Source organism: Aquila chrysaetos, chromosome Z (assembly GCF_900496995.4).
Source record: "Aquila chrysaetos chrysaetos chromosome Z, bAquChr1.4, whole genome shotgun sequence".
NCBI lineage: Eukaryota > Metazoa > Chordata > Aves > Accipitriformes > Accipitridae > Aquila > Aquila chrysaetos.
In genome coordinates, this window is record NC_044030.1 from 12,387,121 (window position 1) to 12,403,670 (window position 16,550).

The 16,550-nt window shown below is 42.6% G+C and overlaps 1 protein-coding gene across 6 annotated transcripts in view; it reads right to left on the reverse strand.

Annotated features, from left to right (window-relative positions):
• ELAVL2 (ELAV like RNA binding protein 2) overlaps positions 1-16,550 on the reverse strand; it is a 90,649-nt gene that overhangs the window by 62,370 nt on the left and 11,729 nt on the right. Inside the window, exon 1 of one of the 6 annotated variants that reach the window (XM_030005390.2) lies at positions 2,361-2,378. The exons of the other annotated variants lie outside the window; for them this stretch is intronic. The gene's annotated coding sequence lies outside the window, so the exon portion shown is untranslated. Of the gene's footprint in view, positions 1-2,360; positions 2,379-16,550 lie in introns of those variants that run through there. 6 annotated transcript variants of the gene reach the window in all.

Sequence of the window (16,550 nt, forward strand, 5' to 3'; positions counted from 1 at the left end):
AATCAGTGTTTGAGGCTGGAAAACAGCAGTCCCCATGATATACTTGCAAAGGGTTTCCTTGAAAGATGGGCAGAATAGAGATACCTAGTTTCAGTTGTTAATGATGCAAACCCTAGATACTATTACCCAGGAGGTTATGTTCAAATTTAGCAAGACATTCATCCAAACTCTTGTTTCTCCCACTTCTGGGATGCTGTGAAAGTACTTCTTTCACTGATGCCACACAAGGGATGCATCCTTACCTAGGGCACTGTGCTAAGACTCAGAGCCTGGCAATGACCCCTTGCATCTTTACAAGCAGTACACATACACAAAAAGATACAAATTGTGAAGACAGAAAAAACACATAACCCTGTGGTTAATTCCCCAGGTACTATCAGGTGAAACACCCAACAACCTTGCAGTTCTCTTTCTGCTTTTTCATACCAATAATCCCTGAAGTTCTGCCAGCAACTCTGAACACACTCGAAAGGCAACCTTCTTTACACCTGAAGTTTCAGAAGTCCAAACTGTATAGTGTTTGCACAAAAATGGGAAATCCCAAATTTGACAGTGATAAGCAGTAGCTATAGATAGGCATCAAAAGTTACTGATTATTACCAGCATCATCAGTTTATCTCTCAAATCTAAGGCAAACCATTTGCTTCCTGGAACTGCTTCAATAAACCTGTGGCACAAGAAATGCTGCAACAGACAAGCTGTTTCTTCAAGCAGGTTTCCTTTCATCTTTAATATACCAGTACCAACAATCTCACCCAATTCTAGCAGATAAATCATCAGGTAAGAGACTTCTGAAAGTTTCCCTTTATATTCTCTGTGGAAAAAAATCTCTTTAAAAACAGTTGCTTTCATCAGAAAACAACTAGAGTTCAAAAATAAGCAAGTCCAGGCCCATCTTTATTCTAGCTTTGAAAATATTTAGGACTACCTGCTTCTCTTCAGAAATTGTGTGCATTCAGTAATACTTACCCAGCATACTGTGCACCATATCACCTGGCATCTGAAGAGATACTTGACCTCAAAAAATAAAAGACACTGTGCCAGGCCAGGCTGTCTCGACATGCTACATCAACTTCACTTTTCCCAAAGTACCACTGTACCCAATCCCATTTATTGGGTAAGTTTAGAGTAATTTTCATGCATCAAGTGTTCCACTACCATGCAAATTTGTTTATATTGAATTTCCTTCAACCCATTAACTTACCGAGTTAAACCCTTACCTTCCTCCTCAGTGCAATGTGTCATACAGGGGTAACACTGCCTCACAACCAGGAAATACCACATAATGAATGACTCAAACTTATTGGACATGTTTATGGGCATGAGGCACAAAATAGTAACTTTTCCTTAGCTCATAACACACTTCATTTTTGTACAGATTGCCAAAGTGCTTTTAATTCCATTTTCTATTCTTTGCACCAGCTCAGCTCAACGGGTACACAGGACACAAAGTTTTGGCACAGAATGAAGTTATTTAAACACTGACAGTTATACACAACCTAAAACAGATGGCCAGTTCTCCTGTGAGTTTAAGACTTAAGAGAAAGAGCCATACAAGCCTGGATGTGCTCACTAGGCCTGTTTTTCTGATAAGCAAAGGAACTTAATGAACCTGTCAACTACAGTTATTGCTCTGAAGCTATAGGTCTAGTAGATTTACTCAGAAAGACTACCCTAAAAATATTCAGCCTGTCTTCTACCTTTTCATCACCATCTTCTACTACATAAATAGATACCAGACATCTGCTGTTTCTTCTACTCAAAATAAGCAATTTGAGTCAAAACCTGGTGAAGCACAAGAGTTCCTATTTGTGCCACAAAAGCTAAGCTGGCCAACATCCATCGAGTCAGCCAACACAAGAGTTTCTCTCCAAAGTACTTCAGTCTTGCTCAAACCATACAAACAGTAGCTCCAGTTCAAACTTTGGTCCACTACAGACAAAGATAATTGAAGGGTTTTTTTAACTCTTGGGATTTTTCCCTCTCACACAAAAATGGACCAGAATCTATGGTATTTTCTACAAAGTCCTCCCAGAGATACAAAGAAATACTTCTAACCATCATGCCTTTGGTATGCTGTAATATTTTCTCTTACAGATCTTGTCAATGGGTAAACTTGTCAAAATAGAACCCTTTTACAGAAATGACATTGAGAAGTACTACAAAACCTTCTTGCTGAGCTCAAAGACTTATGACAGTTTATTTCCAGTTCCATCATTAGTATTTTTGTTCTTTATTTAGAAATCATTCAAATTAAGATGAGGAAATGCTTGAGTTCAAAAATAGAAGAATGGTGCTAGAGAACTGGCTCAGAAAAGCAAGACATTTAGCTATTTCTGTAACAAGAAAATGATTTTTACCTTTATCTGATTTCAGTCACAGAGAGAAAGCCATCATGTAGCACCCTTAATGCTAAACACAATCAAAAAGAAGAGCAAACACTGCAAACAGAAAAGGTAAGTGCCAGCATGCAAATGAACTTTTCAAGAAACATTACAAATGAGGATTTCTTCCATTAGCTCTCAACTAAAACACAAATTTGCCTAAAGAAACAGCCATCTTTCTAAATAAGAAGAGCCTACTATAATTTCAGGTGCCACTAGAATCCAAGTGGTCCTGCATGCAGATTAGAACTCTGAGGATTACTTGTTAGCAGTAAAGCCCAAACACAGAGGAAACAAGAGTTCCTCTAACAAGTCTGTAAAGTACTTCACAGATGAAAGACCTACCCCCAAAACACTTTCAATCAAAGGCTGCAGAAATGATGTAGACAGCAGTGGCAAAGGTCTATCTTGAGATTTAGCAATAGCTTCTACACACTCAAAGACAACAAGCTTAGTACACATTTACTCAGCCATCACTTGTCAATAATGCACTTTACTCCTCTTCTGCAACAGGAGAGGGTTTTTCCCCCCCCCCCCATCTAACAATGTAAACTATTGTTTAGATAGTGTAAGGTTCCTCCCCTAGAGGTTAGGTATGAAAAGCAAACTCTAAACATACTTGATTGTTATTGGCATTCTTACAAGGTTAAAATTACCTTCATCTAGACCTCCTACTGGAGGCATTCTTTTAGGCAAGTCCTCAAAACAAGAACTTATCTGGTATTGCACAAACACAGCTTTCCCAAAAACGAATCTCCAGTAACTACTGTATCCTTCTCATGCAACTCACAACATACAAAGTAGGTTACAAATAAAACAGTAATTTCAAAAAGAACATTCAGTCATTCAGTATATACCACAGCAAGTCTCCAACTATAGCCTAACAGCCTGCAGAGGAAACAAACAAACAAAAGTATACCCATCATGTAACACAGGATACTGAACTACTACCCAAGTTACATCTTTAAACTCAAGGATATTAACTGCTCTTGGGTAAGATGGAAAGCATGGTACCTTTTCACTAAGTCAGAAAAATATAGTTTGCAGATCTTTACTTCATAGCTCTTTTTCTTGATGATGGTAAGAAGTGTAAAAAGCAGAACTAAAAACAGCCAGTGAAAACAAGCTCTTAAAAATCAAGCACTTATACCTTAATATAGGGGGAGGAAAAAGCATTCTGAGTATTTGGGTTTTTTTAAAGCGCTAGCAAGTTGGCTGATTACATGATGTGTACTTCAAAAGTGTGGAAGTTAATTCAACTTAGCAGCATAACCAGAGACTTAGGTCAACTTGAGACAGACACCTGGAAAAAGAAAGGCAGAAGGAAGACCACAGAAAATGTGGGCCTGCTGCAGAATGGGGCAGGGAACCTGGTGACAAAGGACATGGAAGAGGCTGAGATAGTCTATGCCTCCTTCACCTTGATCTTTACTGGTAAGACCAGTAGAAATACCAGATGGAAGGGAGTAAAGAAGACTGAGCCAGACTCTTTTCAGATGTATCCAGCATCAGGACAACATACTATGTTTAAACATTTGAAAACTTATCCCCACAGCAAACATGGACAAGCACTGAATGGCTTGGCCAGAGAGGATCCAGACTCTCTGCATATAAAACCCAAGTCGACATTGTCCTGGGCAGCCTGCTCTAGGCTGACCCTGCTTTAAACTGTGGTATGAACCAGAAAATATCCCAAGGTGTCTGCCAACCTCCAATTCTAAATCATTTCAGTCATTAATATAACTGAAGTACCTTTGATAGTTTTTAAAAGACTAAAAAAGCTAAGTATGCAGTAGAGGGCTGTTTAACCACTAGCACCAGCTCTAGTCATTAGAACAGCATTGAACACAAGCTGAATACATTAAGTTTGTGTCCTGTTTCCCCACAACTGGAAAAAGAGTTACTGAAAAGTTTGTCATCCCTAAGTGGTGGAAACTTACAGATCCATCATGTAGTCATCCTATTATTCTATCTGCCATGGCAAATGGCAGTTCTTCTATACTATATTTCATTAACATTCAAATACACTTGCAGGTACAGGAATACATTATGCTAAATCTACATATCAACTTTACCTTCCACAATTGTCAACAGTAAAAATGCTTGACAGGCAAGATAAGGCAATGAGAAAGAGGGAAGAAAGACAAGGAGTATCTGAGACCTAAATTCCCACCCCTAGGTCATGCTATTAGTAAAGTTTCAAATTAGTACTGTGTTATAATCTACATTAATGTTGGGGAAAAAAATAGGATGGCATATCACCCATATGTCCTGTGGATGGACTGATACCTTTGAGGTGTCCCTTACAGAAATACCAACAGTAAAGCAAAGGATATACTTGTGTTACTCAATTCATCACTATAAATGGAGAAAGAATTCACACACACAAGACTCCAGAAAAATTATGTGCAAAGTAGCATTCAACTTTTAAAATACTAGCTCAACACTGCTTATTTCACCCTCATTAGATTACAATTCTTTACACAGTCCTCCACTTGCCATGCAATTCCATTCTCCAGTTGTCAGAGAATATACACTGTAGAACATGGCCCAGGACAACAGTGTTCTCAAGAGTACATTAAAGCATTCCACCTATGCTCAGGAGAATAGCCCATTTTGTCTAATAAGCACCACTTTTTCACCAAGCTTATATCCCTGCTACTGTTACAAGCATAAATAGGCAAGTAAAAGCAGACCAGTGCCAAGACAGTGTTTCTTTCAGAAGAGTCCTGCCGACACTACCCTTACCTTCTAAGGAAGTCAATGCACTCAATGAATTAACAGACTTAACAAGGAAGATCAAGAAACAAAGCTTTGTGCTTCAAGAGTTTTTTAATAAAGATAAACTACTGATGTATCAAATTGGTATATCTCCCCAATTCTGTTCCGACATTTCTACTGCACAGTCTACCTCCTCAAGGCTGTTTGTGACAGCTTCCTTATCAAGAGGAGACAGACAAGATGTGTCATGCCTTTACAGATGCTTCAGAACTGAATTTTTCAATGTTAAGGAACAGTTGTATGCAAGCTATAAAAAGAAGAGGAAAAAAAACACTTGAGAATGAATTGAAGCAGAAGGAAATTGCCTTGAACAGCAACTACTGCTTGATCTATTGTGCAAGTTCCTCATCACTATTCTGGCTTTCTGGGATTTTTTCCCTCCCCATATCAAATCTTGCCTATGGAATTCTTCACAAGCAGAGTCTCCACTGACATCTCCTGAAAACACAAAGTTTTACAGCTGTATTATACTGAAATAATTCCACCCCCCACCATCTGTTTAATCTTTTCTTGCCTGGAGCACTTGTTATATTGAGTACACCTGTGTTCTTCTGTTATAACCTTTGCAGTGCTGTAGCTACCCAGCACCTCCAACTTTAGTTAACTGTCAACAGTGGTTTTGCTTCCCACCCATCATCCTCCATCCCAATAGATGCCACAATAAGAAATTTCAAGACACTGTTTCAAAATGCTGAAGGACAAAATGACTGAACAACAGTTCAGTGATACCACTCAGGTTAGCAATCTTCTAATTACTTCTGGCTCAAGATCTATGATCAACCTGACTTTCAGCAAATTCCTACCACAAAACACAAGAGTCTGCCTATTTAGCAGAACCATAGCTAGAAACAATTAACTGAAGTTGAACAAAACCACTATTCTTAACTCTCCTGGTTATTCAAATACACTAATTTCTTTTCATGTCGAATAGGGGTTTGAAATGGCATACACATTATGCATAGAGGCACTAACAGCAGAGCAGAAACACCAAACTGATGAACAATCCTGCTGTTGCATAACCAGCGGCCCTGGCTTTTAGTCTTACCAGTGTCTTGGCTCATGCTGAGGGAGAAAACTGCCATCAGAAACAGCACATACCAGAACCAGTCACAGCTATTCACAAGTGACCACTTCTGCTTCCAGAAATTCCACATAGAGCATCAGGCAGGTGAGAACCCCAGCATGACTGCATTAGTTCACTTCTTGACTCTTCTTACATAAATTTAACATAAGACTTACATGAAAAAAGCAGCTACCTTAATATGAACAACAGTAACTTATTGCTATTGGACTGAAAAGTACACAACTGCAGTATTAATTGTTTGCTTATTGGCAGGAGGCCCCACAATGAACATGGCTACCTTAAGACCTCACAGGTTCCACTCACCTTCTCCAAGTCAGACAATATTACATGTCAGGTAGACAACTTCATAGAATATTACACCCTGCTTCTCACAAAAGACAGTGGAAAATACGTAAATCCCAGGTCACTTACAATCCCTATGTTAACACAAGCCTTTCCCTACCCAAATATTTGTGGGGTGGAGGAAGGACAGAAGAAAAGAAGCACAGGTCTGTGTTCTAGTACCATTTCACTGAAATACAGCAGCAGTGCTGCAGGTTTTAAGGGTGGCTACATTTAGCTTGAGAAAGATTAGTTTCAAAATGCAAAAAACGCAGGAAAATGTTGATTAGACAGAAAGAAGCTGTGTGTTCTGGCTACACCCACACAGCGCAGTAAGTCATAAGCACTTCCTTATCAAGGAAGAGCAAAGCAGTTCAAGGAAAATATACTGCAGATAACTGTTGTGAAGAGTGCCTTTAGAGGAAGAGCCACAGCAATTGCCAGGTGCTCACCATTAAGAGTATTCCAAATGCCACTCTCCTTAATAAACTGATAACAACATCCTGGTTCACTCCAGAACCTGACCTTGAAGAGAGGTTATTTTTGTTAGAATTCATTGGGCTGAAAAGATGTATAAAAATTCAGGCAGGCTTCTTTAGAAGAGGGTCATCAAGCACTCTTTTTATACAATTCCTTCTTGACATCACTTGGGAAGGATGAGTCTGAAGGTCTCACCTAGATATTAGAGGGCAGCTATTGTGGTAGCACAACCTATGAATATCTGGACATCCAGTCATAGAACAAGGATTACATAAGGACATCCAAGAGTTTCATCTGACTACTATAGCTCTGGAGGTTTTCTCCCTCCCTACAACATCAGTCTATTTCCAGGCTTTTCAAGTTTCCTTTGCACCTGTTCACATGACTGGATTCAGCAGCTTGCATAGAGCAAGTTTCCCCACATCATCACTCCCACATTTTGGTTGCATGACTGGACCACTGCTTGTCCCACCACAATCTATTCGGTCTACCTCACTCAACTCTGATGCATCAAAGCTATTCTCAGGATTAAATCCTGAGCAATGGGCTTCTCCTAAGAAAAGTGGGAATCAGGAATGCAGACAGAACAAGACTTTATCACTAATTCTATTTTAGTAGATGGAAACATTAACTTCAGTTAGTGTTCTAGTTCTATAAAGTGCAAGACAAAAAGTGCCACATTTCAATACCACAATGGGTAGTTACTAGCAGACCCACATAAGCAGTTTTAGATCCACTTACTCTCCTCCCATTGAAGAGGAAATTTTTTCGTCTTAAGAACCATCTCTGGGGTTTGAAGAGGTATCATGACTGTAGAAGACAGTAGCCATGTTGGTTTTGATCTGCACAGACAATCCCTGCTAATTGGAATGAATAGCCATGAGATGGAATGCACTAGAAGTGCAGTTTAGGATCCTTATTTTTAAGTGCCTTTAGAGGCAACTCACATGAGGTATGCATTGCGCTTGAAGGACTGGAGGCAGTGAAGAACACATCAGTATCAAGGCAAAGATGAAGCACAACTATTAGCTCTTCACTCTAAAATAGTCATGTTATCCAATTTTCTGTAATCCTCCAGGTACTTACCTGGTTTTCATGACCACTACTGCTTGTCCCACAGAAGACACTGGGAAAGGCTTCTTAAACACATGTTCTGTTCCTTCTTACCTCTCAACTCCTAAGAAAATTGTCTACATCATACTGCAAGTTAAATATTTTTTCAGCAAAGTGAAGTGAACACAGAACAAGGACAGCTAGCTATCGTATCTCAGCCAGAGGCAATACCTCAACTACTTACAATCCCTCCCTCCCCTCTCTGCCACCATTGCCTTTCATGCTCAGGAAACTTCTTCATTGTATCTCTGCATCCTAATGCTCCTGAGATCAGCCAGTATCATACAACACAGAAAAATGGGCTGCAAGTAAGGTACTGTTGATATAAACAGGTTGTGACCAGTTGGCCATATACTGTTAATCACGGAAGAAGCATGCCTTTTACACATAACAGGCTCATAACCAGAAGCAGAAGTACATGACAGAAGCATTACTGTCAAAAGTAAGTGGTTATAGACACAAAGCTTTTACATTTCTCGTTTGCTATACAGAATTCCCTATTGCATGAAAGTACAGAAGAGCAGCTAGTCCTTTGCCTTCCCTATTTAAGTTACCATTTAACTATACAACACTACAGTTGGTTCCACAAATCAGGAAGCTGGAAAAGAAGCAAAAGTTACCTCTGGAAGAACAAGGATATCCACGTCTAACACACCATAAAATAAACCAGACTTTCATTATGTTGCTGCATGAACAGGTTTACTCTGATCACTACAGCCGCCTTCAGTCTTCTGACTCATTAGCAACACCTTTCCATTTTTCGTTTCCTCTCAAGCCACATTTCCTCTCTTACTGCACCAAAGACTGTTCTAACAAAGATGGTACTGCCAACACCAAGTTACCCTGATCCATAGGACACTGGATGTCCTGCCTCTGAAAAAGGCTAGACTCGGTCAAAGCTCAGACGTGTTCTCCTAGGAGTGTGCCTAAAACCCCTTTGCCATCGAATCAGCATTCTCAAAAAAAAGCCAAACTCCAACTTAACTGATCTACAAGAAACAACTCTGAAGAGCTTCTACTTGGCACAGACAGATTGGGTCAAGGTTGGCCAACAGCACTCATTATAGCTCACCTCTTATCCAGAGAGACCATCACTGACATCCCCCACTGAACATCCCAGCTGCCAAAGGATCTTCATTTGGCCCAGAACTGCCCCTGGGGATTTCCAGAAAAGTCTTCTGACAGCCACTGCTCTCTTGAGTGGTTCATGCAAAGGTGCATCCTTTCAGCTCCAAGAGGCCTCTGAAGACTACTTAAAATCTAAATATGGAGCCTGTTTGCCTCTAGGCTGATCCTCACCAGGAAAACAAGTTCAGACATATCACTATTTATTCTTTGAATAGGTCAACTTCCATTGAGGAAGAGACAACTAAATTCTTTCCTCTCAAAAGAACAGTACCATAAAGACCCTCAGAATTAGCAAACATCTGGCTCTATTACTATTCATGAAAAACCCTGGGGAAAAACAGTTAACTGATGATACACATTAAGTGTAAAGTAGACTCATAAGGGCAGCTGCCCACACAGTGGGTAACAATACTGGGTGTCTAATTGCTATCCCAAATACCTACAGCCTGAAGGAAAGGACAGGGAGAGAGTGTCAAAGTAGTATTACAACTGTTAAACAGTGCACAAAGGACTGGATTTCACCTTGAAAGGCACTCGTAGGAACAGGCAGTAGTTTCATACTGTGCTGGCATTTCTGGTTATTAAAATATTCCAGCTTGGGTTTGTCAGCTTCTTCTCTACATAATGCTTATATCACATGAAACTGAAAACTACAGCGCATCTTCCAAGCCAGTAACCTCTTAAAGAGCACAGATGACAAAGCAGAATCTGATCTTGACATCTTCTACCTACCACCAGCCTGTCCCTCCAATACAATTCTAGTTTTTCAGGTCAGATACAGCAAGTCAAAGCTACCCCCTAAAAAGATCTTTCAGCCATGCTATAAAAACAAGGTCTTGTTTACCAGAGTTGAATTTGTTTCTTCCTTCTGTAAGACTCAATTGAAAGGAACCTGCCATGCTTCAGTTCTCTGTCCAATAAAGGCATTTCATAGGCAAAAGAGGTAGATAGATCAGAGTCATTCAGGCCAGCAGGAACTTCAGGAGGTCTCCAGTCTGACCCCCCACCCAGAACAGGCTCAGCCATGTGGTCAGACCAGGTTACTCAGGACTTCATCCTGTGTGGGCTGGAAGGCCTCCAAGGAAGGAGACAGCACTCTCTCCCTGGGCCTGAGGCCCACTGCCCAGCTGTTCATGTCAGGGGGGGAAAGCTTTCCCTTATCTCCAGCCCCCCATGCCCTACTCAGCTCACTGCCTGCCAGGGCTCAGGACCTTCTTCCCCTAGTCCTGCTGGCATTGCTGCTAGGTCTCTGCCCACCCAGGACACAGCTGCATATTGCTCCTGTCTGAACCGTACAGGATCCCTGGTAGCCCCTTCCTCTCACTGTTCCTGGTCCCTCTGGACAGCAGTCCTATTCTTGAGAACATCAGCTACAACCCTCAGTTGCTGTCCGCAAACTTGATGAGGGTCAACCTTCTCCCTTTCCCCAGGTCACTTAAGAAAACAGTAAATAAAATAGGTGGCACAGAGTCCCCAAGACCTCCACTTGTTACAAGCCTCCAGGAAGATCATAAAGTTTTAACCACTGAAATTCAAGCTCCAAAATCTTACCAGTTTTACACCTATCTAGTTGCCAACCCACCTAAACCTTCATATCCCAAAGCCATTACAAAGATTCTGTGGGAAACCACATGAAGAGTTATGCTCAACTCCATGTAGATGACATCACTCTTCTCATCCACAGACCTATTAATTTCAAAGATAGTCTCTTCCTCTACAATTTACCCTTGGTAAATCAATGCTAGCTACTTCCAATCACCTTTGTTTAATTTGCACAGAAATGACTTCAAAGACAACTCACACAACAATTTACCCCGGGACTACAGTGAGGCTCCCCATGGAATCCTTAATGTGCTCACTTCTAGTAGCGGCAAAACTTGCTTTTCACCAGTCATCAGGAACTTTCCTGATCTGCCAAAAATATTAGACAGTGGCCTCACCATGAAGGCAGACAATTCTCTCAATACCCTCAGACCCTTGGACCTGAAACAGTTGAGATTTCTCAAGAGATTCCAGACCCAATCCTCTCCTACTCCCAGCAGCTCTTCTCCTCTTTGCACCCTCTTCCTATGTAAAAGGAGCTCAGGAGACCCTGACAGTGAAGACTGAGGCAATAAAAGCACTGGGCACCACACTGCCTTGTCCATCGGCTGTCAGCAAATCATCCATCCCATTCAGCAGCAAGCCCACAATCTCCTTTTTTTATTCTGGTGCTGCTACATTATTGGTACAAACCCATCTTGTTGCCCTCCACATCCTTCACCAACTGCAGCTGAGCTCTAACTTTTCTAACACCATCCCTTTATTCACTGGCAATGCTTCTCCTTTATGTCTTGTCCTCACTTCCATCTCCCATACACCTCTTTTTTGCCCTGGAACTCAGTCATGAGTTCCCTGTGCAACCAAGCCTGATATGACTATTCATCTTCCTAAGTGCTAGAAGAGCTCCACACATCTGAGCTGCTCTTCCAGACAAAGGACAGACTGTTCTTACCTCTCTTACCAAGAAGGCCTGCATACCTCCATCACTGGACAGCAGTCACATGAGCAGTCCCACCACATCTCAGTTCCTCCAGCAGTCCCACAGCTCTGACCTACACAAAGACCTCTACCTCCCACTGCTTGTCACCTGGGCTGCACACACTCAAAGCGGGCTTTCTTTTGGCCTGTTTTATCCTTCCTGAGGGCTCTCTCATTCCTATAACGCTGCCCACAATTAAAGCCCCAACCTCTATTCTCCTCACTTAACTGCAAGCTATTACTATTGCACACACCCACCCACCATACATTTAAAGTCCTTTTCCCAGGTTGGCAAACCCTTTGACAAAGATGCTCTTGCCTTAGCCAGCTGTCCCACATCTCTCTCTCAGTCCTCATTCCTCAAAGAGGGACACACTGTCATAGGAGGCAAAACGCTGTACGCAACTGTCCTGGTTTCAGCTGGGATAGAGTTGATTATCTTCCTAGTAGCTGGTACAGTGCTATGTTTTGAGTTCAGTATGAGAAGAATGTTGGTAACACTGATGTTTTCAGTTGTTGCCAAGTAATGTTTAGTCTCAAGTCAAGGATTTTTCAACTTCTCATGCCCAGCCAGCAAGAAAGCTGGAGGGGCACAAGAAGTTGGCACAGGACACAGCCAGGGCAGCTGACCCAAAGTGGCCAAAGGGGTATTCCATACCATGTGATCTCATGCCCAGTATATAAACTGGGGGGAGTGGGGGGGGGGGGATCACTGCTCGGGGACTAACCAGGCATCGATCAGCAGGTGATGAGCAATTGCATTGTGCATCACTTGTATATTCCAATGCTTTTATTATCACTATTGTCATTTTATTAGTGTTATCATTATCATTATTAGCTGCTTCTTTTCTGTTCTATTAAACCATTCTCATCTCAACCCACGAGTTTTACTCCTTTTTCCGATTTTCTCCCCCATCCCACTGGGAGGCAGGGAGGGGCGTGGGGAGTGAGCAGCTGCATGGTGCTTAGTTGCTGGCTGGGGTTAAACCACAACAGCAACACTAGCCAAAAAGCCATTTAACTGTCAAATAGTGTTTATGTTTACTTCCACCAAAACTCTTATCCTTCAACCGCAGGATTAAGACGACCTCCTCCAGAGCTCCCAAGTCCTTTGCTTCCACTCCTAGAGCTCTGTAGCTCACTTGATTTAGTTCAGTCTTCCCTTGGCTGCCACTGTTGCCCACAGGGATAAGCAGCAAATAGTGGACAACTGTCCGGGGGCTAGAGAAGCCCCACCAAGCCCTCTAGAGCATCCCAAATCACAGACATCTGACAGCGACAACCCTCCCACAACAGCATGCCTGTAAGGCAGATGCCCCTGTGTTTCACTAAAGTCAACCTCTAACCACTACCATGAGCACCTACTTCTATACACTCGTGGTCATTACTGCTTTGCACTGACACTGTAGATTCAGATCATTGTTCATTCATTCACTATCCTGTGTCCTGTTATTCAGTATCCGTAGCAGTGGAGACTGACCATCAGGTTATCACCGGCTAAAAAGCAAAGACAATTGAGTAGGAAAGTTTTAATACCCAGTCACTCGCTAAGGGGGACTGACCCACAAACTGAAGTTGCAATTACTGTGCATCTACATGTACCACCTAATGCCAACATCAATATCTTAACTCTTTCACTGCTCAAAAGAAGGGACAAAGACCTAGCAGAAAGAGGCAATTTAAGGTCTGTCACTGCTGGGGAAGGATGACTGCGTATCTTTAATCATGGCATTGAACACAAGACATTAACAACAGTTGCCTAGACCACAGAGAGGTGGTAGGACCAACTTCAACAGCTGATTTCTTTGTTTAGCAAACAAAGGAACAATGGAGAAAGTCATATGCCAGGGAACTATTCCCTACCTAAAAATTAAGAAAACCTCCAACATCTGACTCTCTCTTGGGAAGGACAGTATCTGTGGCTCTCAGGAACACCTGTTCTGACAGGAATACCTGTTCCACAAACATTTAAAAACTTCATCAAATGCCAGTGTGAATGAAGACAAAAATCTGTTGTCAGGTCAGGTACTCATACAGAAATGCATCTAGCAGCTGTCCTGCCTGGGGACCTACAATACTTACACAGAGCAACCATCTCTTCCGACAAGCACAACTTGGAGTACAGAAGAAAACACAAAGCCTTTCACTAATAATACCCTGGATGAACATTCCTGTGCCACTTTAAAGCCTGCTTATTCCTTGTTAACTAGGTGACAAGAGTTTGGAGAAGCCACATCTCACAGGCACACAGACATTAGAGCAGACATACCTAAATCCAGAAGCCTTTTAAACACACAGCACAGCCATCTTCACCCTTGCGCATCATTCTGTTTAGCCAACTGTCTGGCCACCAGTACGCTGCCTGTTTTTCAGAGATTCATTGCCCTCTGACACAGACTAAGCCACCGACCAGTGACCTGCCTGGTGGGCTTGCCAAACACCCACCCAGCCTCCAGCAGGACAGGGGAAGAAAACAGGATGAGAAAGCTCATGGGTCAATAAAAAAGACAAGGAAATCACTTGCCAATCAGCATCACAGGCAAAATGGACTCGACTTGAAGAAAATTAATTTAGTGTACTGCCAATTAAAATGGATTTAGCTAGTAAGAAAAAAAAAATTTTGAAACACCTTCCCCTCACCTCCACCCCCACCTTCCCTAGCTCAATTTCAATCCTTCATTCCAAACTCCTCTGCCTCCTCCCCACCAACCCCCAGTGGGGCAAGGAAGACAGAGGTTTACGGACACACTTTTCCCCTGCTCCAGCACAGGCCCTCCACAGCCAGCAGCTCCTTCAGGAAACATCCACCTGCTATGGCACGGGGTCCTCCACGGGCTGCCATGCATGTGTCTGCTCCAGCACAGTCCTCTCCATGGGCTGCAGGGAAAGGCCTGCTCCACCATGGTCTCCTCCCCAGGCTGCAGGGCCATGCCTGCCCCAGGCCAGCGGCACCACCTCCTCCTCCCCTCCTGCAGCCTCTGTGCTCGCAGGGCTGCTTCCTCACACTTTCCCCTCATTCTTCTCCAGCTGGCATTACTTTGTCCTTTCTTAAGTAGGTTTTCATGGGGGCAGGCTTGGCTGGGTCCTGCAGAGGTGAGGCTGTTGCAGATCTGGTTGGAACCAGCCGTGTCTGGTAAGGGCAGCCCCGGACCTCCTCCCAGACAGATCGCCCCGCCACAGATCCACACCTTGGACACCCACAGCAGCGAGCTACCGCTTTGCAGAGGGAAAGTCAGGGAGCCATCTCTTGCCCAAGTCCCGACACAGACCAGCATGACCTGACGAGGAAGATCCTAGGTGGAAAAGAGGAGGGAGCCCGCCTCAAAGTCTTACTTCAAGTTCCCATGGTCGCTGCTTTCCTGGTGAAATCCAGTGAGTTCAGGAGAACCGCAGCAATTTATGAAAAGTGCCAAGATGTCAGACAAAGCTCCTATTTCTCCTCCCCTTACTCTTCCCCCACTACAGAGGGAGAGGAGTAAGGGGAGGAAAAAAACTACTTTTAGAAATCCCTGTAGAAGAATAAGCAAGGAAGCAGCCTGCTTCAAACTATCTATGCAGGGAGATTGGCATAGGGGTCCCTCTGCTATGGGAATAGCTCCTCACTATTTAGTCCCACCTAGTTTTGTGCTACTTACAAAGCAACCCTCTTTGAAAAACAGCTAGCAGCAGCAGAAAAGGCTTAGGCTCTCAGCAAAGGTTGCCTGGTACAGAGGAGCCACCTGTGGGAAACTGCTCCTCAGGGAACACTTTTCTTGACCCAGAAGCTAAAAGCCTGGTCTGACACTTTTTTTTTTGTTCAAGAAGGTGTGGAAAATGACTCTTCAAGTTGAGATACAGTGCGTAACTTCCCCAGCCACACTTAAGTTCTACAAAAAAATTACCAACTAGGAGAAAGAAAAAAAAAAAGTCTCCAATGTTTGCCCATCATCTTCAAGCCAAAGCAGGGCAGAGCCTCTGTAATGAGTAGACTGTCAAGTAGCATAAGCCTTCAAGCAAACTTTTTTTAAATGTTTAACATGACAGCATTATGATGCCACCGAAGTTTTGATTTGGAGATAGCCACTGACTTAAGATCGTAGTTCCTTAAGCATGCAAGTAGGCTCATCATCTTCCTCAGGTCAGGAAAGAAAAAACAGAACTGACATGTACCAGAAGGAAGGGCACACCTGGAAGCTAAGGACTCATGAGCTGTACCCACCGCCTGATGAATTTTCAAGAAGCACTACAAGTTACATGGAGTCAGGCATACCTTAACAGATGTCCCAAGAGACTGATCAGCTTTACAAGTTCTCAAATTTGGGTCATAGACACTGCTCAAACTATTAATCTTTCATTCAAATACGAAAGGCATCTTCACCTCTTTGCTATACCCACAGTACTTCAAAATAAAGTTATGTTTCAAGAAATTGATGCTCCTATTCCCATTTAATCCTGTTGTACAACTTCCGTATTTTTCCACCAAGGATCAAATAACCCTTCAGTCCATACACATTACACATGACAAACACCCACCATCCAAATTCAAGTGTTCAAAGCTGCCCAGGTAGTATTAGATGTTGTCTACATCTTGCTGTACCTGAGTGTACCATTTCATATTCATTTATGTAGGTCAATGGAAAGTCCTGCATACATGTACTGCATTTGATGGGAATTTACTCATAGTTACCTTAATTTGCATTAAACATATGATTAAAACCGCATGCCTACAGCTCTTCCTAATAGCCTAACAGTCAGATTTT